Here is a 25,078-nt window from a genome sequence, read left to right as displayed (position 1 = left end):
TATGGACTTGCCATGGTGTTGTGCTACACTACATGCAGATGTTGAGTGTATGCATTCTCTTGACTATGACATGCAAGCAAACGTGAGAAAGGTAGACCACCTACGTTGTGCAAGTGTGTTTGTTGTGTAAGATTCCTCCAATTCATGAGTGAAGGGATCATGTAGTTCGAGTGGAGGAAGCTAAATTTGAGTGTTATATTGATCTTGAATGAAAAGCAGAGAGTGATGAGGAGCCTTGCATGTTTCAAAAATTTCTTGATTAGAAGTGAAATCAACCTCAGGACAACGAGGACCTTAAATAACCATTATCTCAGGCTAAAGTTCCTTTACAGTCTGTGGGTTTTGACTTCATCGACATATAGATCATTGTAGAACAATGTCTTAGACATATTATCAACGATTAAATCACCATCATGATCGGATGAAGAAGTAGAGAGATCATGACAACCAAGATCAAAAAATTCAGGATGTTTGTCGACATCCTCATGATTTGACGAATCATTCAGAGGGGTAGATGAGAAGCAACGATGTTCACCCTATGTGTTTTTAGAAATGACAGATGACATATTGGATGGATTTTTAGACAAAGATGTGTCCTCTCTGCAATGTAATGACAGACTGACATCCAACATGTCCTGTGAATGATTGGAAGTAGAAACATTCGGAAATAAGTTTTCATATGGGAAATCAACAGTGGTAGAATCATGAGGGATGCCAAGATAGAGCGAGTGATGCATGGCTAGAACGGATTCATCCTTCACCATGGGTTCTTCTTTAGATTCCCACACACACTCATTAGGAATGATCACAGAGGTTGGTTGCACAACACTAACTCTGTAAACAGCTTGATCATTGTTCAAAATAGGTGAGGAGTCCAGAATGGAAGAACAAAAGACAGTGCAATCTAGAGGATCAACAAAACGTGGGGACATAGGTTGAGGGAATGAATCCATGTGACAACCAATAGGCTTGCAAGCCAAATCTATGTAGATATCAAGAGCAGGTGGGGTGGGAGGATGTGACAGTTCAATAGATGTGTATGCATAACATCCCACATCACTCTACAGTGGTGGAGTTGTTTGATGAGGTGAAGGTGAATAGTCACTTGTGACAGCAACTGTGCCTGCCTGTGATTGCACAGCTCCATCACCAAATTGTATTGAGTGGAGTTCAGATGATTTCAAGAATTGTGGATTTTCGGATACATAAAGAAGATACTCAAATATTCCATCGAGAAATTCCCAATCAATTTTATCTTCAGGAAATCAGTATGCAAGATTACAAAAGCATGTGTGAAATTGTTCAATGGATTCATCAAGTGCTTTTCGTAATTCTAGAATTCCTTTGTTAGGTGCTTTATAGTTGAAGTGATTGAAAGAACGATCTATTTTTACAACCATATGAGAAAGAGAATGAGCATATTTTTTTGGCAGCGTGGCACACCAGTGCATTGGGTTCCCTCGAAGCATGTAGACAAATAGCAAGCAGGTCATGTAATCTTCAATGATTCCATGTCTTTCACATGAGCCTATAATGATGCCCGCATGCCTAACCAAGGATACGTAGCCTCCACCATTGAATGTTTTATGTGAAAAGTTATCGAAGAGCTTCTCCGAGATAATGAAGTCATTTCCATAAGACATACACTCCGGAAGAGAAACTATGTAGTTAGCCATGATAGATATGCAGAGATTCAAAATAGATGTAAGGACTCAGCTTGTCATCTGGCCCTCCTTCTAGTGCCAAAATGTTAATGGTGCCTGACCCGCCAACATGTCAAGGGATCGCCCCAGTAAGAAGTCTGAACTAGACCTCAGACCGTTTGGTGTAGGAGTCCCAGTAGTGGGTTGTATGGTATCGCCTTGACCGCAGTTTCGCACAAAGGAAGGTGAGATGTCCTTGTTGGTAGCAAGGGTGTGACAGATGTAGCAAGTCAAGGAAGGTGAATGAGTAGTTCAAACACACGGAGGGTGAGGTGAGTGCACCGATTGGAAACCTATGAAAGCATGAAGTTAAGAAGAGAACACACAAGAAAATATGCATCACAACATGGAAGGCAAGAAAGCTAGGGATCCAAATAGATGGTTAAACCAACAACACATTTCACTAATATCCATACATAGATATACAAAAATAGCTACACATGCATGTGTAAGTAAACAGATACATGTATCATTTAGAGTAAATAAGATAGCTGAAATAAAATACGACATATGCATGAAATGTGTTGGATTTGTTATATTAATAAGTGTAAGTTCCAGTCATATAGTACAACCATGACCAACCACTAGTTCTGACAATGGAACATTACAGTCACTACTGCCTGATCCTCCAAAGAGATATACTAGCTCTGAACAGTGGAGAAGTCATGGCTCGTCACAATACTCTCCAAAATTTCTCTTAGATACTCCGATAGAAAGTTTAGCTGACCAAAAGCCTCTACAATGAGTTATGAGGTGATATTTATAGCAAAGGGTGGGGTGACCCTTGATATTCCCCTTTGTGACTCTTCATCTACCCTCATGACTCTTCACCTACCACATGACTGTTATGTCCAACTATAGACACTTGGACTTTCATTGTACATGATGTTACATTACAATGCACATGTACCAATGTGGGACAGCATAGGCTTGAGCAAGCCATGCAAGACATCACTAAGAATCGTAGATATGTGGGATGAGCAACACTTCGACATTCTCATGTTGGTCGATGGTGGCGAATTGATGCCAAGCTTGGTGGTCTATGGTGTTGTCCGAGCGTTCAATGGTGACATACTACTGAAAGTGAGCTCTTGCCTCTGTTGCATCTGGGTACACTGATATGGCTCCTCTGTCCAACTCATTTGATAGCATGCGCATGGTCATCTTGGGTGCAGCCAGACTGGAAACATGTTCATGCATAGTGTCGGCACTGATATCCAAGCATGTGCTAGTGGTCATGTGCATCAACTTGTCGAAATACATGTTCAGCTCCAGTCAGACTTTCTTCTTGTCTTCGCCTCGGTGAGTGTACCAAAAGGGTGGGATCACATGTGTCCGCATAATGACATGCATGCTGCTGAATTCCCTTGCATGTGATCAATAACACTTCTCACCTTATTTTCTCTGTGCCAGCTGCTGGGATGGATCTATAACTTGTATGGGCACAGTTTCATGTGCCTATGCATGTTTCACCCCTTGTTGTACCTATTACCACTGTAACTCATTCTATCATATGTGTAGCTCATGTTCTTCCCTGAGTTGCTACTTGAGCACATGCAACTCCTTCTTTGTTTCTCTCTCTGCCTTCATACGATTTTCGTCAAACGCTGTCACCTCGTAGCCTCAATCTCCAAAGCTGCTTTCGTCATGAGTGGATCTACTTTGAACTTGTATCTTTGCTCCACCTCTATGTTGTCAACAACATTCCTCTTGCATTCATCGCGTGCAAGTGTGCTGCCTTCTGCTCCTACTGATGGTTCTGCTCACTGTGATGTCATTGCCATTCATTTTGATATCATTTCCATGAACAAATTGATGTCTTCGTGGATAGGCAAGTTCATAGACACTTGATCCACTACATCCCGAGTTGTAGTCTTAATGGTTTCTTTGACTCTTCTCTCTTGGGAGCCATTGTACCTGTACTGCTGGGAGGCAGACCACACCTACGATACTTGGAGACATAGAAACACTCATGGCAAGAAATCTATCATTTGAAAATCAATACAAATTGTAGGACTGACATGCAACATACATGTGTGACTATCCATGAAGATTGCGTAATTTTCACCGTGAGGTTGGGAGACTAACTGCGAAGACTACGAACAACACAACTCAGGATATTGGGAGGTTGACTAACTGCTGGAACTATGGAATGCACAATCTAGCCTGGCCTGTTGAGAACTGAAACTACACAATGAACAATTTCAGTCAATAGTGACATGCAACCAACAAACTGCATTGCGTAGTTTTTGGGGCTAGGAGGACACTGCCTCCAAGAATTGCGTAATTCAAGCATGGAGGTCAGCACTGGGCCATACTTGCACAATTTTTGGAGGGAAGTTAGAGACTTCAATTCCGGAAATGCGCAATGCTAGCCAGGCAAGGCACGGTCCTGACCAAGGCAACCCAGACCATGCGACGGGTGATTGAAAACATAAGAAGTTTGAATGCATGATCAAATGAGTTCAAACAAGAGTGACTGGTCATACATGCAAACACCAAGTGTAGGATTTAGAAAATGGGAAAGCATGCATGTGTGTGAAGTGAGTCATCGCAATGGCGACCGTCCATGAAAAACAGTGTCATGCATACGACGGTAGTGAGATGCGAACAAAAACTGAAACAATGCTTCTACGAGCTAACATACATCAAAATGACAACAAGCCCTCACTGAAATCAAGAAGAAATAACTCACACAAAACGAAACACAAAAAGCGACAAAAAGGCAACACAAGACATGAAAAGTGGGCTTACCCCAAAACAACTAAGCTGAATGTGTCGACGACTCCTAGATACAATGTGGGATGGCAGAGCTACAAGGTTGATGTGAGGAATGAGCTCTGCATCATCCAGTTGATGAGTTTTGATAAGATCGAATTTGTGATGCGTATGCCATAAATATAGGAAAGGAGACGCTTAGCGGGAGCTTTCTGAAATGATCCTTACATGTAACCTCCAACTGCTTAAAAATGATCCCTGAATCAAGGGATGTCATTGCATGCTGACTTGGGAAAAGTAGTCCATGCATGAAAATTAGTTTTTCTCGGTCCCAAAGGAAACCAGTCGACCTGAAGGCACATGCATCGGTCTGCGAGCCTAGGATGAAAATCTGCGCAGTTTCTAGGTTGAGAAAAACTGGCTGTCCCAAACGGATTACGCCATTTCTGGGAGAAGTAGGTGACTGCTACCCAGAATTGCATAATTTCTAGGCTGAGCAGTTGTCTTGGGATGAATTGCAGAATTTTTTAGAGGAAGATTGATAGGAAGAATTGCGCAATTATGGAGCCCAACTAGCTGTCCAACTAGGTTTGCGCAATTTCTGGAGGGAAGGTTGGTTCCCCTCAACAATTGTGCAATTCCCAAAGGGAGCTCCTCAACCAACAATTGAAACTAAGTTTGGAAATCAGGTTGTGAAGGAGGTGGAACAAACTTGCATACACAGGATGGCAAGACTCTATGAAACAGTTGAAGCTGATCTACTTGACTATGCAAGACATGCTATTGAGGATGTTTGATAGGAAGGCTCCAAAACGAAGCTATGGAAAAATTTTGGAGGGTGGTTGTAGCTGCTATAAAATATAAATAGTATAAACTCAAAGTAATAACAAACCTAAGAGATTATAAAACCAAGGGAATACTATTAAACACAACGGATGAATACTATGATTATTAAATCCAAAAAGATCACCTATGATAATTTTATTTGTGATAAAAATTACTTAGAGAATGTTTCTTCTTACAAATATTTAGGTATTGACATCCACCATGAGCTCAACTGGATCTATAGCATTGAGAAAAGGATTATAGGAGATTGGAAATCTTACTATGATCTTGAAAACAATTGTAAGAGGACGGATCTTTGGGTTTGCAGTAAAAAACGTTCCTCTTCGAGACTCTCGTCACCCCTGTTATTTTATATGGATGTGAGGTGTGGGGTTTCAGTCTTTCTAGAGATTCAAAGAGGAATATTGAAATGATCCAAAAGAAATTCATAACGTATAACCTGAAGATCAAAGGTAATACTCCATACCCTTTTCTCTTAAAATAGGCTAGCCTTTCCCCGATTGAATGCATGACCAAGTTTAGGTATTTGACGTATAATAATGAGTTGTACAACATGGAAGCCAAGAGACTCTGAAAAATTACTTCTAACTCTAATCAAAACCACCTTCGCCTCAAGCGAGGGTGGCATAAGGATTCCAAGTCTTGGCTTGATTATTTATTAATAAAGTAAAAAACCCTTGGGATTAGTATTACAATGCCAAGGTATATAAACCATAATATAAATATTAAAAATCACAACCACAATTACTAATGTGGTTGATATACGCCAACGGATGTATATGAGGCACACGTACGACCACATTATTAAATGTCGTTGATGTACGCCTATAGGAATATGCTTAATATACATTTATTAACATAACTATATAAACCCTATGATAAATATTATAAACCCAAGGTAATAATAAAGCTAAGGGATTACAAAACCAAGGGAATAATATTAAACACAAGCGATAAATACTATGATTATTAAATCCAAAAAGATTCCCTATGATAATTTCATTTGTGATAACAATTACTTAGAGAATGTTTCTCCTTACAAATATTTAGGTATTGACATCCACCATCGGCTCAACTCAAACTATAGCATTGAGAAAAGGATTACATGATGTTGGAAAGCTTAATATGAGCTTGAAAACAATTGTAAGATAATGGATCTTTGGGTTTGGATTAAAAAAAGTTCCTCTTCGAGACTCTCATCACCCCTATTATTTTATATGGATGTGAGGTGTCGGGTTGTAGTCTTTCTAGATATTCACAGAGGAAGATTGAAATTATCCAAAAGAAATTCATAACCTACAACCTCAAGATTAAAGGTAATACTCCCTACCCTATTGTTTTAATTGAGGTTAGCATTTCCCCCATTGAATGCATGACTATCTTTAGGAATTTGATGTAAGAAGCTACACAACATGGAAGCCAAGAGACTTCGAAAAATTGCTTCTAACTTTAGCCAAAACCACCTTCGACACAAGCGAGGGTGACATAAGGATGCCAAATCCTATCTTGATTATTGGGAGATAAAGGAGGAGATCATCTTGGGGAATAAGGATAATATTAAAAACGTCATTCCTTTTAAATTTAAGGATAAGTTATGGAGTGATAAGGATTTAGAGGGGAAAATAGAGTTAAGATACTATAAGGAGGTTATGAACCCCATGCTTTCTAATGAGAATTACCTTTCTATCTTAACCAATGCTAAGAAGTGAATGAATATTGCAAGGATTAGAACTAATTCTCATGAACTCTGGAGTGAAACCAAATGTTGCTCTATTCCCAAGATACCTTGGGATGAGAGAATATGCCTCTGTTAATATACTGAGAGAGTCGAAGATGAAAATAATTTTCTCTTGGATTTTCTGGCTCTTACTCACATCCACTCTCATTTCCAAAAACATTTCCTCACTACCAACTTCCTTGACTTTTTCAATCACCAAAACTATAGTGACCTTCGAACACTTTTGTCCCTCTTTTTTTATCACAGGAATAAAATTTTAAATAATCCCAATTAATTGCTTCTTTCTTAAGGTCTGATGGACCATATCACTCTGGGCACTAATCATCATCATCATCATCATAAGAAAAAGGTATATAAACCCTGATATAAATATTATAAAGATTAAAATAAACATGGTTGACCATGGTTGACCATGATTGACCATGATTGACCATGGTTGACCATGGCTAAGACAACCTTTATCACAATGCAATGTTGGAACATGGTTGACAATGGTTGATTTTCATATTCAAATAATATTTGTCACAATGTGAAGTGTGACCATGATTGACCATCATTATAAACTCCATAGATTTATATTAAACATAAATATTAAGATTATAAATGCTATGAATAATACTATACCCTAGGAATATGAACCCTTAGATTAATAAACCCAAGAAACTGATATTATACACCCATGGGAATAATAAACCTAAGGGATTAATAGTAATAACCCAAGAGATTATAAGACCAAGGGATTAATAGTAAAAACCCAAGAGATTATAAGCCCGAGTGAATAATATTAAACCCAAGGGATAAATATTATAAACACAAGGTATAAAAACCATAAGATAAATATTATAAACCCTAAAATAATCATGGTTGATCATGGTTTACTATCATTGATTTTGATACTGAGATACTATTTTTCACAATGCGACATTGGACCATGGTTCACCATGGTTGATTTTCATATTGAGACAATATTTGGCACTTTGTGACATTGGACCATCGTTGACCATGGATGACCATGATTGTAAACCAAAGGAATTTATATTAAACCCTAGGATTAATATTATAAACCATATGAAAAAAGTATACCCTAGGAAGATTAACCATTAGATTAATAAACCCAAGGGATTGATATGATAAACCCAAGGGATTGATATCATAAACCCAAGGGATTGGTATCATAAACCCAAGGGATTAATATTATAAACGCAAGCTATATAAACCTTAAGATAAATACTATAAACCCTAAAATAAACATGGTTGACCATAATTCATTTTCATATTGAGACAATCTTTGTCACAAACAAACATTCGACTGTCATTGATCATCGTTGATCATGACTGTTTTTCATATTGAGACAATATTTTCCACATTGCGATGTTGGACCATGGTTGATTTTCATATTGAGAAAATCTTTGTCACAATGTAACGTTGGACCATCGTTGACCATTGTAGACCATGATTATAAACCCAATGGATTTATATTAAAGATAAGGGATCTATATTTAAAACCCTATGAATACTATTACACCCTAGGAAAATGAAGCCTTAGATTAATAAACCCAACGGATTACTATTATAAACACTAGGGAATAATAAACTGAAGGGATTAATACTAAAAACCGAAGGGATTATAAATTCTAGGGAATAATAAACCTAAGGGATTAATATTGAAAACCAAAGGGATTCATATTAAACCCAAGGGATAAATCCAAGGGGTGAATATTATAAACCCTAGGGATTTAAACCCTAAGATAAATGCTATAAACCCTAAAATAAACGTGGTTGAGCATGTTTTACCGTGGCTGATTTTCATATTGAGACAATATTTGTCACAATGTGACATTTGACCATGGTTTATTTTTATATCAAGATAATCTTTGTCACAATGTGACATTGGACCATGGTTGTCCATGGTTGACCATGATTATAAACCCAAGGGATTAATATTAAACCCTATTATTAATACTATAAACCTTATGAATAATAGTATACCCTAGGAATATGAATGCTCAGATTGATAAACCCAAGGAAATAATATTAGAACCAAGGGATTAATATTCTATATAAACCCTAAGATAAATATTATAAACGCAAGGTAACAATAAACAAAGTGATTAGTACCAAAAACCCAAGGGATTATAAAACCAAGGGAATAATATTAAACCCAAGGGATAAATATTATAAATGAAAGGTATAAAAACCCTAAGATAAATATTATAAACATGGTTGACCATGGTTGATTTTTATATTGAGATAATATTTGCACAATGCGACATTGGACTATGGTTGACCATGATTTATTTCCACATTAAGACAAATTTTGTCTCAATGTGACCTTGGACAATGCTTTAGCATGGTTGATTTTCATACTAAGACTATCTTTGTCACAATGCGACATTGGACCATGGTTGACCATGGATGACTACGGTTGCCACAATATGATGTTGGACCAAGAGGAAATCCTTGTCACAATGTGACCATGGTTGATTTTCATATTGAAACAATATTTGTCACAATCTCACATTGGAACATGGCTAATTTTCATATTGAGACAATCCTTGTCACATTGTGACATTGGACTATGGTTTACCATGATTGATTTTAATATTAAGACAATTTTGTCATAATGCGACATTGGACCATGATTAACCATGGTTGATTTCCCTATTGAGACAATCCTTGTCACAATGTGACATTGGACCATGGTTGACCATGATTGATTTTAATGTTGAGGCAATTTTCGTCATAATGCGACGTTGGACCATTCTTGGCAATGGTTGACTTTCATATTGAGAATTCTTGTCACGATGCGACATTGGACCATGATTGACCATGGTTGATTTTGATATGAAGATAATCTTTGCCATAATGTGATGTTGGACCATGGATGACCATTGTTGTCACAATGTGACGTTGAACTAAGAGACAATTTTTGTCACAATGTGCCCATGGTTATTGACCATGATTGACAATGATTGACCATGGTTGACTTTCATATTGAGATAACCTTTGTCACAATGCGACATTGGAATATGATTGACAATGGTTGATTTCCATATTGAGACAATCCTTGTCATAATGCAAGGTAGGACCATGGTTTACCATGATTGATTTTAATGGTTAGATAATCTTTGTCACAATGCGACATTGTACCATGGTTGACCATGGTCAATTTTCATATTGAGACAATCTTTGTCACAATGTGACATTAGACCATCGTTTTCACAATGTGATGTTGGACCTAGATACAAGCTTTATCACAATGTGACCATGGTTGACCATGGTTGATTTTGATATTTAGACAATCATTGTCACAATGCAACATTGGACCATGGTTGACCATGATTGATTTTAATGTCGAGACAATTTTTGTCACAATGCAATGCTTGACCATGGTTTATTTTCATATTGAGACAATATTTGTCACAATGCAACATTGGACCATGGTTGACCATGATGGATTTTCATATTGAGGAAAGACTATGATAAAACCTAAGATAAAAATTATAAACCAAGGTATATAAAATGTAAACTTTATCTCCACTATTTTTATCTTTCCTAAAATAAAAAGAGAATTATCTTTTCGTAAAATAAAAGGAAAATAAGCATCCGCAAATACCCTATATGTATACTTTATCATTTTTTGAAAAGACACAAAAGAAAAAGTTTGAGTCCTTTTTTTTAAGAAAGTAAATAACTACTCGAAATTAAAATTTAAGAAAATGCCATGTAAAATAATGTATATTTAAATCATGGAAAATCCAAAATACAAATTATCTTAATATTATTTCAATGTTAATTTATTTCAATGTTAAATAATTAATATTTGTTTTTATTTTTTAAATGTGTGAAATAAATATTAATAATTAAGGTAACATCAATTTTTCTCCTAATTTAAAATCATTATTAGATTTTTATTTATTTAACAACAAATAAACAGAGTATCTCTAATTTGAATGAATAATAATAACATTTTTTATGTTTTATTTTTTAATAAAAATGTGATATAAAAAAAAAATTATCGTATCATTCAAATTTTTTTAATAAAATATTATTTACTTAACAACTATATATAATTAATTTTCTTAGTATATAATTATCATTTCTACTCTACTTACATGTGGGAGGATGAGATTGGAATATTCGATTCTACATTTCTTTTAAGCAGCTGTGATGTATCTAGGTTTTTTTTATTAAAACACAATTTAATAGTTAATTAATTATTATTTTTTAATGGAGGATGAGATAGGAATATTCGATTCTACATTTCTTTTAAACAGCTATGATGTATCTAGGTTTTTTTTATTAAAACACAATTTAATAGTTAATTAATTTAATAATTAGTGAATTTAATTAGATATATTATTTAATATTAAACAAAACCGTGTGGTGCAAATTTAGTACCCAAAAGTTCCCCTTACTAATTTGAAAATTATTTACCATGTGAATAGAGTATTGTTCATCTCCATGGCCAATTTTGTCGGTTCCCTGAAGAACTCTGCTAACTCAATCTCTTCAACTGCCTGATACGGAGAAGAGCATAATAAAATCTGGAGATGACAACACGTTCAATTTAGAAACACCTTCCGCCAAAGTAGCTATATCTCCTGAAAAATTATAGGATTGCAGGGATCTCTTTTCATGTAAACACCAAATCGAAAAACTACTGTTCCCAGCTTCTGTTTCAACCAAATTAACATCTACCATCGCCAATGCCATGTGCTCGAAATCATCATATGTGATGGAATTGGTATTTTCCTTAACATTACACAATTTGCGTCATCTGAACTGCAATAATTAGTGCGACCATTAACCTTGCAAAGGTCTTCAGCGAGATTATCCTCTGTATATCCATGCGAAATCCAACATATGTGGCCATCAAGCCTGTCTAATGAATAGTTAGGTTTAATGTAAATGTTTAGGTTTAACGTAAATGTTTTTTTGGGAGGGGATGCAGCTGGAAAATATAACATAAATGTGTGGACTATTTTTAAGGTTTATTATTATTTGAGTGTTTCTATTTATTTTCGAGGTTTATTACTATTTGAATGTTGCTATTTATTTTCGAGGTTTATTATTATTTGAATATTTGAATCTTGTTAAGGTTTATTATTATTTGAATTTTTAAGTTGTAAGTTTGTTTTATTTTAGAATTCATTAATTGGATGTAGATGAAATTTTATGGAAAGTTGTGTGTTATCACTGGTATATTTATCTGACATTTAGAGTGAATACTTTACATATATTTATGAACATTACGCTTTTTTTTAATCATAAAGAGAGTTTTAGACAAAAGTAAATAAAGAAAGAATTAAAATATAACTGTTAGGAGAAGACAAAAATGAAGAAACAGTGAATTATAAATAAATTTTGATCTTTTAATAAATAAATAAAATAAATTTGATTAATTTTGATCTTTTAATAAATAAATCAAATTTTAATTTGATTTGAAAAAAATATTCTTCATCTACTATTTCAAAATATTTTCAATTTAAAATCAAATAACAATAAATTAAATTTAAATATTATTTATTTTTCTACATATTCATATCAGGTGTGTGACCACAATCGACATTTGAACCTTTTTATGTACCGAATTTCGTGATATGCAATTTATCATATGTATTTTATTTGGGAAGTAGATAAAATCTAATTTATTTTAAAAACTTACTTAGATTTACCACGAATGTATATCCAATATTTATATTCGGTATTAAGCATTTATATTATGAATCTCCATTTAATTAGAGTTTTATTTGAGTTTTATTTCATTGACATAGAATCATAGATGTTCAATGGTGGTGGTGGTGGTTAATGTCCATTGAGATCAAATTAGTCTATCGGACCTATAATTTTCTTAGTTCTTAATTGTTTGGCTTCTCATCTTTGTTGGCAAGATTGGCTATAGCTTTTTTTTTTCTCTACGGTCTTCCAACTTCCTTTATCTTGCATCTCCTTCATCTCTTATGGTTCTTGGGACATTGGTGTCTTAGCTTTGTGATCTGTTGTGTTCGTCCTTTCGAAGATAGTCAGAGAAGAAGTTTGGTATGGGAGCTGCTTTGCCGTTAAATGAAAATTTATTTTGTGTGGTATTCAAATCCTCATAAATGTTGATGCTTGAGGGGTTGTTGAGTTCATTTTTTTGCCGTTGGGCGGGGCTATCCCCCTAGTTGTCTTGAGAGTTGTTTTTTTCTTGCCCGATTTCTTGCTATTCAGAGTTTTCTGGAGAGTATTCTTTGTTGATGACAGTGTAATGTTCATTTTGTGCTCCTTCCCACCATGTAGATCTGTGGTGATTATTTCTAGTAGAATTTTTCTGGGAAGCTTTTGGGCAATTTTTGGCTAGATGGCATGTCTCAAAGTAGGATCGACATCTCGATGACACTTTCATAAGCGAGTTTCTGGTTCCACACATAGTCTTTACTTGTTAGGTTTATTTTAGTTGGGAATCCAGCACTGAAGTCCATTTCCACATAGATGCGTGCATAGGTGGTTCTAGTATATTCCTCTTTTTTTGGGCACCTGCAATAAAATTTCCCAATTGCATTTCCAATAGCTTTTAGCAAGGAGAAATTCCAAAGATGCAAGGGAAGGTTTGGCAATCTTACCCAAACTGGTGCTGAGGTTATGACTGTTGTTGAGGGATCGAATGATGGGTTCTATGGCTTCATGAATAGCCCTGAGTTTTCCCAAAACCAAGGGTTAGAATCTAGAATTCAGGGTTTTCAAAATCTACTATAAAGAAACCCCTAGCATAAGGGTAGATATTAATTTCATAAGAAACGACAGGGTTCCATACTTTCGAGATCCAACTATGGAAAGCTTTCATCCACGGCCAAAAACCATTGAACCTACAAATTAGGGCACTTTCACAAAACTTCAAAGCCTCATTGAGTGAGGCCTGGACCACCTAGACAGTGGGAGCTGGGGCTTCACTAACAATATGGGCAAGAGCTTGCCCCTAGAGGGGGACAGAACTGAGCCAATAGCTATCTTTGCGACTAAAAGCCATCTGGACCTACGAAAAATAACCCTAAAAAGCTAGTTGTAAATTTGAGAAGAGATCCTTACACAGCTGCAAGTTAATAACAAATGAATCACCAAAGAACAAACAATGGCCACAAAGGTTATTAATTAATTCCTTTCCTTCCGTCTTCCTTTGATGGGAAACAATTACCAACAGTGTCATTATTGCTTACCTGACGGGTTCCCTTGATTTTTCAAAACTTAATGTTGCTACGAATTTATATCAGAAATTTATATTCGATATGGTTTTTATGTTGCGACTCTACATCCAGCGTTTAGTCCCCATTGTTCTAGATTGATGATGTAAAAGTGGTCACTAGATAGACTCCATTCAACAACACATGTTTGGCCTCCTTCATTTCCTTGGCTTGATCTGCAGGTTGAATGAGCGACTTGATGTCCATGTTCAATGCACTGCTTCAATGCGACAAGGTTTTGGCTCGATGTGCAAGTTGAATGAGCGATTTGATTTCCATGTTCAATGCAATGCTTCAATGCGACAAGGTTGTGCTGGTTCAATGCTGGATTCAATGTGCTGGTTTGATCCTCAAGTTCGAAATAGGTCCAATGTGATAATGTTAATGTTGGTTAAATGTGTGGATCATTATTTAATCTTTACTATCAAGTTTTGCTCAACTTGCATGAGGCTGGCCCATTCATTTCATTTTATTTTTTAATTATCAATGTGTCTATGGCTTATATCAATTATATTATGTTCTTAAATAAATAAATAAATAATATATATATATAGATATAATTTAACCTTTAATTTTCGTGTAGAAAGATTCAATCATGATACTAACACAATTTTTTACTTTCCAAAATATCAATACCCGAGTCAGTTTTATTTTTCCTCAAAGGTCTATGGCTCGAGAGTAAGTAATGCTTACTCGTGCATATCCTAATCAAGAAAGTGGTTAAACACTTGAATAAAAATAAAATTAAATGTATGTGAAAAATCTGAATCGTCTCAATAGGTTTGTTGTGATTTTTTTACCTGTATATAATGTAATTAGCACAACTACATTTAATTAATTAAATGTAGTTGATATTTGTTGAGGGCTTCATTTGTATTTACCAAATAAATTTTTGTTAGGACTCTGGACACCACATATCTCCACAATGGTATGATATTGTCCACTTTGGGCCTAAGCCCTCATGGATTTGTTTTTGGGCTTTACCCCAAAAGGCCTCATACCAATGGAGATATTTGTCCATCCTTATATACCCATGATCCTCCCCACTTCTAGTCAATGTGGGACTTTGGTCGTATACCCAACAATCCTCCCCTCGAACAAAGGACCATCGAGCCTCCCCTCAAACGATTATCCATCCGTCCACTCTCTACCAACCAGGATTCTCCACTCCAATGCGTTGGAAGCACACGCCTTACATGGAAGCACCACCTGCCTCGAGAGCTTGCTCTATCCCAGGTCAACTCCTCTTCACCGTGTTGGGACCAGGACACGTCCATGAAGAATCCGGAGCACACCACCTGTCTAACCGAGCTCATCCACGGATCCCATCGTGATATTACCGGGGCCCACCACCTTCGTTCAGCATTTCGAGGATTCATACACTTGGCTAACTTCAGGGCATGGCTCCGATACCACTTGTTAGGACTCTGAACACCACATATCTCCACAATGGTATGATATTGTCCACTTTGGGCCTAAGCCCTCGTGGATTTGTTTTTGGGCTTTACCCCAAAAGGCCTCATACCAATGGAGATATTTGTCCATCCTTATATACCCATGATCCTCCCCACTTCTAGTCAATGTGGGACTTTGGTCGTATACCCAACAATTTTTAATAAAAATAATATTACAAAAATTATTATAATAAAAATATTATTATTTTTACAATTAATAAAAATAATTATTTTTTATTAAAGATTGTATAAACATTTTAAAATAATTATTACTTTTAAAACTAGGGTTATTAATAAATATTTTTAATAAATAATTTATTATTTTTTTCTATTAATTTAATAACTTAAAATGAATATTAAATAATTTATTTATTTATATTAAAAAACAAACATAATAATAATTATTTAATTTTTTTGTTAACAAATAATTGGTTAATAAATTTAAAAACCTTTCAGATTGATATTATAAATCCTTGGGATTAATATTATAAATGTAAACAATTATTAATATCATAAACCAAAGGAACCAATAAACCTAAAAAAATTATATTATAAACCCTACGAATATGAACGCTTACATAATATAAACTCAAGGGAATAATAATATACCCAAAATATTAATATTATAAACCCAAGATCTATAAACCCCAAGATAAATATTATAAACCACAACCACATTTATTAATGTGGTTGACATATGTTGATAGTGTTATCACTCAGGTTGTCCCTTGGCTCCTTAAGGGATACGGCCGAGGTAACCACAAACCAATCTTTGCACTGCAGGTCCTAGCCTACCTGCAATCAGAGAGGACTCTCTCTTTATAATTTAGCTTTGTTTTGGTATGATTTTAGACTAGTTATGGTGTACATGGGTTTTGTTTTGAGTTTGGTGGGATGGGTGATGTATTCAAACAGAGTTGGACTGTAAAGTGTGAGAAGTTCAAACCATTGGGCATGGAGTCATGGATTAGGGCTTGTTGTTGTGTTTTCTTAGTCACAAGAGGAATACAGAGCAGGATAGCTACACATAAAATAATACCAATTGCTGAAAAAGATGGAATGAAGGCCAGAGATGAAAGGCAACTAAGAATCTTTCATCAGCTATCAGAGAAGGGAGGTGAATGAATGTTTATCTAGGAGCAATTAAGAATTCCTAAATAATAGTCATATGTGATGGAATTAGTGTAAATATGAGCCAAGGGGTATTCATATTCATAGTCAATTCAGAGGAAAACATATAGAAATAACAAGAACTGAGCATAGAGTGCAATCAAGCAAATCCTAAGCTATTCTTCTTTCTTGCTATTTGGATCATGACACATAGATGATATAGCAAACATTAAACTGAAAACAGAGGTGAGAAACACTTATTGAGTCATGTAGTAGCATAGGAATTCCACAGTCACTCTTCAGCCATTAAAAACACAACAGATAGTTCAATCATCCAAGCATTCCAACAGTCTTTGTTTATAGATGCTTTCAAAGTATACAACGCAAGTCTAAGCTCTGGATTATCAACCACCCAACCCTTAATACATAGCTGAGGGTGGTATATATAAGCAAAATATCTACAAACACAAATCTGATAGCAGATCTGGGAAATAACTATCTTTAACCTAACTTATCCTGAATTAAATGCAAAAATATCTATCTAATGCTGCGCTGGAGGTAGCTACCTCAAAAATGAGTTAATATGGTCCTTTGAGCCATGCGCTGGCCATCTCTGTAATAACTGTGCCTTGGGTTCTGCTGCGCTGCTCTCATATGGTTTAAATGCCCATAAATCTGTCTTGGTGAGCTTTAAATGGGCCTTTACTGTTTCTTTGACTTGCTGGGGGCCTTTCAATGTTCATCTGCCTTGGAAATAAAGATTTCCACTGAAAAATATTAACTGATACACTTTGCCGCAACACTGATACTCTTTAACATTGAATCGGGACCTTTTCTTTCACTGATACACTTTGCCGCTTCAAAATCACCCCTTTATGGCCACTTATGGCAAGATTTGACTGTTGTTGCGCCCTTTGTGGCCTTTAGAGGTATATCGGCGCTGGCCGATCCAAAATAGTGCAAAAATTCAGAAGAAATGCCGAAAAAAGGAGGAATTGGTGCTGAATGCCTGCTGAGGCAAAACCTTGTCTTTTGGAGCTGAACTGGGCTGGAGCGATCGAAAATGGCCAAGGAAAGCCATGCTTCCCTTTGAACTGGAGCGCGCGCGGGCGTAGATTTGAAAAACATGAAGAAATGCCTCTTTTCCTTTATAAAGTAAAAAACCACTTTACAAAGGAATTTCAATGAAAAAACAAGCGGGAGCAATTACTGTAGTGGAGAATTAATATGGGTCGTTGGATCACGCGAGGGTAGATCCAACGGTTGGCACGCAATCGGCGATCGGCGATCGGCGGAACTCCAAACCATAATGCCTCGAATGAGCGATGAACCCCGCGGACCCGATATGCTATAGGCTCTTTCTTTATTGAATTCGGGTCCGGCCCATCGGCGAACCCTTATCGGCAGATTTACAATGAAACAGGTTCACGGACCCGAAATACCCTTCAAAACTGTTTTTTATAATTTATCAGATCCGAATATGGGGCGTACAGTACTAACCCTTTTCAGACCCAAAATTCATTAAGCTCCATTCTATGATATTTCGACTCCGAGATATCGGAGCACTCCCACTTGGCTGTACAAAGGCCCCATTTCGGACCTGAAATCTTTATATGCTGCATTTTATAGAATTTCGGCTCCGGAATGTCGGAGCTATATATGGGGCTGCGACTAAATATGGGCTGTTGATCTCAGGGCCTGAATGGGTGGCTGCGATTAACTCGACATTTCGCTATCGGCGGGGACATGGGGGCGGGCTTTATATATATGCGATCGCCGAAATGGGTGATCGCCGAAATGATCTGGGCCATTGATCTGGGCGGGGGCGATGGACGGCTGCGATTAAGTCGCAGTTTCGCAATCGGGGAAACCCGGGGGGCGGACCTTAATACATATATGAATGCCGATGCGATATATGGCGATAAAGGGGAAATATGAGGAAATGCAATGTTTTAGAGGAAAAATAGGTTTTAATGAAATATGGAGAGCTTGCGATAGAAGGAAATATTAACTATAAAGCAGAGAAATGGGAAAAAAGGGGAAAATATGATAGGAGGGCCTCCTGATAGCGATATCGCTTCGGATGCGATAGCGATATCGCATCGGAGGAAGGGGAATGGTGTTATATATATATGGGGGCCAATATTGCTATAACCTCCGACAGCGATATCGCGTCGGAGGGGGGGGAATCCATCGGAGGAGGGTTTATATGCATTTAAAAGGGGTTTTAAAAGCATCGGAAGGGTTTTCATGCCTTGAAAAAGGTTTAATGAAATCAGACGAAGGTTGTTAATGCACCGGAAGGGGTCTGAAGCATGGAAAGAGGGTTTTCATGAAGCAATAAAGGGGTATTATGCATTGGAAGGGGTCCAAAGCATTGGAAGATGGTTTGATGAGGAAAATGAGGGTTCTTACTAAGTTTCAAATAAACTTAGTAATTCCCAAAGCATACTTATGGTTATATTTCAACCAAAGGGAGGGAATATGTATATAAAGGGATTTATAACATATTTAATATGGGAAGGGGGAAAACATAGGGATTTACATAATAGAGTTAGAAGTTAGTGTGAAACTGTGGAGAAAGCGCTAAGTATAGCAAACTTAGGCTTTTAAAAAAGGGGAGAAAAGATTTAAATGGAGCAATCTAGGAGTATTGAGCAGATCCCAATATCCTTTGAGGAAATTAGTGAGTGAATTGGGGGGAAAAGGAGGTAGGGGGAGTTAGACATGCCTCGCTTGAGCTACTCCGAAGGAAAACTTCCTTGCAATTGTGATTTGAGTAGATATAACACTTGAAAATATAAACTAGATCACAATTCATCATTCTGCCACCACAAAACTGCCTACCTAGCCTACTTACCTAACATTTTTTCCTCTTTTTGTTTGGGTGCACTTGAACTAGCAAACCCAGCTTTTCATCTTTTCTTTTAACTGTCCTCCTATCTAAATCTACCCTTATATCTACCAGGGGCTCAGATTAAACAGTTGAGCACCCTTGCTTCTCTACCTATCTAACAATCTGCCAAGATTAAACAGTTTGGATGGATATTTATTCTCTATCTCTACAACAAGCAATTTAAACCTAGGGAAGCCAAGATTAAGTTGTTTGGCCTTCCCTTAACTGTGAAATTTTTTAAAAATGGAACTTTTGCAGCATGGAAAAGATGAACATTTTTGGCACTTCCACTGTCAATCATGAAAAATGACACCTATTGCAATAGGAGGCTAATAGTGGCTCCACTTGGGGATGGCTTTTCCTTGTGAAAAGTCAAGAACAATAGGTTAGATTGCCTTGATCTTCAATTGTTGCTGTACTCTGAAAACTTCCCTTTGCTGGCTGCTTTATTTATCTCTATGACAGCAGACTTGAAGAGCTTAGGGCCTTCTCTTCGGGCTTCAACTGCAGCAAGCTTACTATCCAAAACAAAAAAAACTGAAATCCTACCTACTTACTCTAATTAGCGCCTTCTTTGCTGTTAGGTGAAATGAAACAGCCAATGCAACCACTTAAGCATTATAAACATCAGTGAGCTTTGCTGCTTGTGCTTGCTGGTGCTTGAAATGGAGATCTTGTAATCTGATATGGCTTTGTCAATCTTTGAGAAGATGAGGAAAGTCCCTATCTCCTTTGCTGAATCTAAAAACTATACAAAAGGGTCCGGCAACATATATACATGATTCTTGAGCAGAATTAAACAACTGTACAAATGGTTTGGATAGATATCATGCCTTTGAATTGGGAAATCACCAGCATCTTGATATTGACCATTACAGCCTGCTAATGGAGAAGAAAGTTGTTTTATTACATCACACAACCTGTCATCTGATGGATTGCACAGAGCATGGAACGATACTTGCAATTCATTACAAACAGGCTCAAATGGGACTTGACTGATTTGCACAGGCTGCTCCTCTTTTTCTTCAAATAACTCAGAAGACTGAAAACAAAGTGGCAGGGAATCATCAGGGACTTCTTGATCATACGTTGTTGCTTTCAAGTCTTCTTCTTCAATCTGACATTCAGTGGCACTTTGGGGCTGCAAATCTAGAGGTAATGCATTAGGAGCAAGGATTTGACTCTCCTCTAGATGGTCAATATCAAAACACGCTGACACTTGATTATTAACTACATGATAATTCTCCCTAATAAACTGAAAAGATTCGAAACAAAATGGTAAAGTTCCTTTGCTGAAATCAAAATTCTCTGCATTTTCCTCCTCCTCTTCATAGCTAAAATGAGGAAGCTGATCACTGGGTTCAGGCTGCTAAACCTGAACACTGCTTTCTCCCAAAATAGCTTATGTTTCCTCTGCAAGGTTGATATGGATTTGAGGAGCATATTCATCATCATACAGATCATATTTGGGCAAACAACTAAAAGAAGAAAAGCTACCATATTCACATAGTATATCAGGAGATTTCTCCTTCACATATGGCTCTATGAATATGTCATCTGATTTGTGGTAGGTTTGTTCGTGAATATCACTACTTTCCTGTTGCAAAACAGATGTGTTTTGGTGCTCTAAATATTCAACTTTCATTGTGATCTTCTGCATCATTTCTTCTGCTTTCTGTAACAAACTATGAAGTCTTTCTTCTTGCTCTGCCTTGCGTTGTTTCCCTCATCTTCAGATTTGCCTCCACGTCCACAGCCATGTCTTGCATCTGTTTCATAGTGGACGGGCTTCTTTCTCTCAAACGATATTCAATTTCTGCATCAAAAGCTCTTGGATAATGCAATAGAGCTAAATCTGGGGGAGGTCTTATATTCAATGGCATAGAATGATAAACTTGATTGAATCGGTCAGAAAATTGCTGAACTGATTCATTAGGAAGCCTTTTTAATTGATCATATTCTTCAATGAGCGAGAGGAAATTAATTTTGATCATCCATCTATCAAGAAAGAGTTTGAATAACTGCTGAAGATTAGAGATGCTAGCCTCAGGCAATGCTTTAAACCAAGTCCTAACTTCGCTTTGCAAAGAAAGGGAAAACAGCCTAATACTAACATCCTCATCTTCTACTTCAAATATATTAAGATAGTCTTCAAAATCTTGGATATGCTTTTGAGCAGTAACACCATTCTCTCCATCAAATCTTGGGAGATACTCAGGATGATCCTTAGGCAAAGGATTGAGCATGGGAGGCAAAATGAGAGGCTTATATCTATCAGGAACTTTACGAGGCACAAGAGTATGTACAGGGATTGGAAGATTGGGCTCTATTTTTGGTTCCTCCTTGGCTATGTGATGATCTTCAACAACGTTAGAAGACTGCTGCTCTAATGTGCAAGGAGGCTTTTCAACGACATTATTCAAAGGAAAATTATAAAAATCTGATCTAAAATCGTCTTTAAAATACAATACACATTGCAAAATTTTATGGAAGAGAAAGAACATGATCTCTTGGATAATAATACAAGTCAAAAGCCTGATCTGCTCATACAGTTCTTTCGGGTTCATTTCTCCAGTGGAGTCTTTATTATGAGGATGATGTGGAGTCGCCAGGTGGATGAATTAACTTTGAAGTGCTTGATCTCTATCCACCGTCACAGATCAGATCTAAACGTGAAAATAGCCCTGAAGAAAAGGAACACTTTCTCCAGAAAACGAGATTTTTTTGAGATTTTATGATTATTTTGATTTTTTTGGGATTTTTTCAAAAACGATTGTATTTGAGTCAAGGAACTGATCAAGTCTTTGGATTTGGAGTAATAAACAAATGATTCAGATCCCCAGTGGAGTCGCCAATGATGTTATCACTCAGGTTGTCCCTTGGCTCCTTAAGAGATACGGCTGAGGTAACCACAAACCAATCTTTGGACTGCAGGTCCTAGCCTACCTGCAATCAGAGAGGGCTCTCTCTTTATAATTTAGCTTTGTTTTGGTATGATTTTAGGCTAGTTATGGTGTACATGGGTTTTGTTTTGAGTTTGGTGGGATGGGTGATGTATTCAAACAGAGTTGGACTATAAAGTGTGAGAAGTTCAAACCATTGGGCATGGAGTCATGGATTAGGGCTTGCTGTTGCGTTTTCTTGGTCACACGAGGAATACAGAGCAGGATAGCTACACATAAAACAATACCAATTGTTGAAAAAGATGGAATGAAGGCCAGAGATGAAAGGCAACTAAGAATCTTTTATCAGCTAGCAGAGAAGGGAGGTGAATGAATGTTTATCTAGGAGCAGTTAAGAATTCCTAAATAACAGTCATATGTGATGGAATTAGTGTAAATATGAGCCAAGGGGTATTCATATTCATAGCCAATTCAGAGGAAAACATATAGAAATAACAAGAACTGAGCATAGAGTACAATCAAGCAAATCCTAAGCTATTCTTATTTCTTCCTATTTGGATCATGACACATAGATGATATAGCAAACATTAAACTGAAAACAGAGGTGAGAAACACTTATTGAGTCATGTAGTAGCACAGGAATTCCACAGTCACTCTTCAGCCATTAAAAACACAACAGATAGTTCAATCATCCAAGCATTCCAGCAGTCTTTAATTATAGATGCTTTCAAAGTATACAGCGCAAGTCTAAACTCTGGATTATCAACCAACCAACCCTTAATACATAGCTGAGGGTGGTATATATAAGCAAAATATCTACAAACACAAATCTGATAGTAGATCTGGGAAATAACTGTCTTTAACCTAACTTATCCTGAATTAAATGCAAAAATATCTATCCAATGCTACGCTGGAGGCAGCTGCCTCAAAAATGAGTTAATATGATGTCCCTTGAGCCATGCGCTGGCCATCTCTATAATAACTGTGCCTTGGGTTCTGCTGCGCTGCTCTCATATGGTTTAAATGCCCATAAATCTGCCTTGGTGAGCTTTAAATGGGCCTTTACTATTTCTTTGACTTGCTGGGGGCCTTTCAATGTTCATCTGCCTTGGAAATAAAGATTTCCACTGAAAAAAATATTAACTGATACACTTTGTCACAACACTGATACTCTTTAACATTGAATAGGGACCTTTTCTTTCACTGATACACTTTGCCGCTTCAAAATCGCCCCTTTATGGCCACTTATGGCAATATTTGACTGTTGTTGCACCCTTTGTGGCCTTTAGAGGTATATCGGCACTGGCCGATCCAAAATAGTGCAAAAATTCAGAAGAAATGCCGAAAAAAGGAGGAATTGGTGCTGAATGCCTGCTGAGGCAAAACCCTGTCTTTTGGAGCTGAACTGGGCTGGAGCGATCGAAAATGGCCGAGGAAAGCCATGCTTCCCTTTGAACTGGAGCGCGTGCGGGCGCAGATTTGAAAAACATGAAGAAATGCCTCTTTTCCTTTATAAAGTAAAAAACCACTTTACAAAGGAATTTCAATGAAAAAACAAGTGGGAGCGATTACTGTAGCAGAGAATTAATCTGGGCCATTGGATCGCGCGAAGGCAGATCCAACGGTTGGCGCGCAATCAGCGATCGGCGATCGGCGAAACTCCAAACCACAATGCCTCCGATGAGCGATGAACCCCGCGGACCCAATATGCTATAGGCTCTTTCTTTATTGAATTCGGGTCCGGCCCATCGGCGAACCCTTATCGGCGGATTTACGATGAAACGGGTCCGCGGACACAAAATGCCCTTCAAAACTGTTCTTTATAATTTATCGAATCTGGATATGGGGCGTACAGTACTACCCCTTTTCAGACCCAAAATTCATTAAGCTCCATTCTATGATATTTCGGCTCCGGGATATCGGAGCACTCCCACTTGGCTGTACAAAGGCCCCATTTCGGACCCGAAATCTTTATATGCTGCATTTTATGGAATTTTGGCTCCAGAATGCCGGAGCTATATATGGGGCTGCGACTAAATATGGGCTGTTGATCTGAGGGCCTGAATGGGTGGCTATGATTAACTCAGCATTTCGCTATCGGCGGGGACATGGGGGCGGGCTTTATATATATGCGATCGCCGAAATGATCTGGGCCATTGATCTGGGTGGGGGCGATGGACGGCTGCGATTAAGTCGCAGTCTCGCAATCGGTGAAACCCGGGGGGTGGGCCTTAATACATATATGAATGCCGATGCGATATATGGCGATAAAGGGGATATATGCAGAAATGCAATGTTTTAGAGGAAAAATGGGTTTTAATGAAATATGGAGAGTTTGCGATAGAAGGAAATATTAACTATAAAGCGGAGAAATGGGAAAAAAGGGGAAAATATGATAGGAGGGCCTCCCGATAGCGATATCGTTTCGGATGCGATAGCAATATCGCATCGGAGGAAGGGGAATGGTGTTATATATATGGGGTCCAATA

This window comes from Pinus tabuliformis, chromosome 6 (genome assembly GCF_031772625.1).
Source record: "Pinus tabuliformis cultivar Carrire ecotype Pingquan chromosome 6, CPIR1, whole genome shotgun sequence".
In the NCBI taxonomy this organism is placed as follows: Eukaryota; Viridiplantae; Streptophyta; class Pinopsida; order Pinales; family Pinaceae; genus Pinus; species Pinus tabuliformis.
Note: the sequence above shows the minus strand (reverse complement) of the source record.